The sequence below is a fragment of the Cicer arietinum genome, chromosome 6 (genome assembly GCF_000331145.2).
Source record: "Cicer arietinum cultivar CDC Frontier isolate Library 1 chromosome 6, Cicar.CDCFrontier_v2.0, whole genome shotgun sequence".
Lineage (NCBI taxonomy): Eukaryota > Viridiplantae > Streptophyta > Magnoliopsida > Fabales > Fabaceae > Cicer > Cicer arietinum.
This window is the reverse complement of record NC_021165.2, coordinates 23,973,702-23,974,856: the sequence shown is the minus strand read 5'-3', so window position 1 is coordinate 23,974,856 and position 1,155 is coordinate 23,973,702.

Below are 1,155 nucleotides of genomic sequence, written 5' to 3'. Positions count from 1 at the left end.
CATAATGGTGTTGCAGAGAGAATGAATCGTACAATTAATGACAGAATCAGATGTATGCTCTCTCATGCAAAATTATCGAAATCCTTTTGGGGTGAAGCAATGAAAACTGCAGTGGATTTGATCAATCTTTCTCCTTCTATTCCACTTGATGGTGATGTTCCAAATAGAGTGTGGACAGGGAAAGATGTCTCTTACCGTCATTTCAGAGTTTTTGGTTGCAGATGTTTTGTTCACGATCCAAGAGATGAGAGGTCCAAGCTTGATAGTAAATTCAAACAGTGTATATTCGTCGGTTATGGTGATGAAGAATTTGGTTATAGATTGTGGGATCCGGTTGACAAGAAAATTATAACAAGCAGAGATGTGATATTTCTTGAAGACCAGACTATTGAAGATTTTGATAAAACTGAAAAACAGAAACCAAATTCCTAAAGTTACATTGAAAATGTTGCGCCTAACCCCCCTGCAGAAACCTTTGTTGATGGGAGAGATATACAGGTAGATGATGAGAATGCAACTAATGATCATGTGCCTCACCATGATGAGCAGGTTCCAATTGAGCCACCAGTCGAGTTTGAGTTGAGAAGATCTACTAGAGAACGTCAACCTTCTCAAAGATATCCTCCACATGAGTATGTGATGATTGAAGTAACAATGTCGATTTACAAGAAAGGGGGTTTGAATTGTAAATGCACCTTTTAAAAATTCCTGTTAAAACTTAAGAAAATAACTCAAGATTGATCTTGGTTATGAAAACAGAAAACGAAGAACGTTCTTGGTTTTTGTAGTAAAACAGAGAACGTTTCTTAATTAGTTGAAAACAGAAAATCAGTTTATGTTTTATCTTAGTTAATTAATTCAGTATGATAAATAAAGAGATAGGATAGAGAATACCACACAAAGATTTTATCCTGGTTCACCCAACGTGGGTTACGTCCAGTCCTCACACTGTGAGATTTTCCACTAAGTGTTTAAAACAAAGAGCTTTCTTGATCTTACAACACCTAGTCTAGATCAACCTTGATCTATTTCAACCTCTATTGCTTTCCACCCAGAAAGCAATACCAACACCTATCTAACCTTGATAGAATGTAATCTTTAAGCAAACTATAAGGAAACTCTTATAGTTTGAGTTTTTACAATTTGATTGTTTTG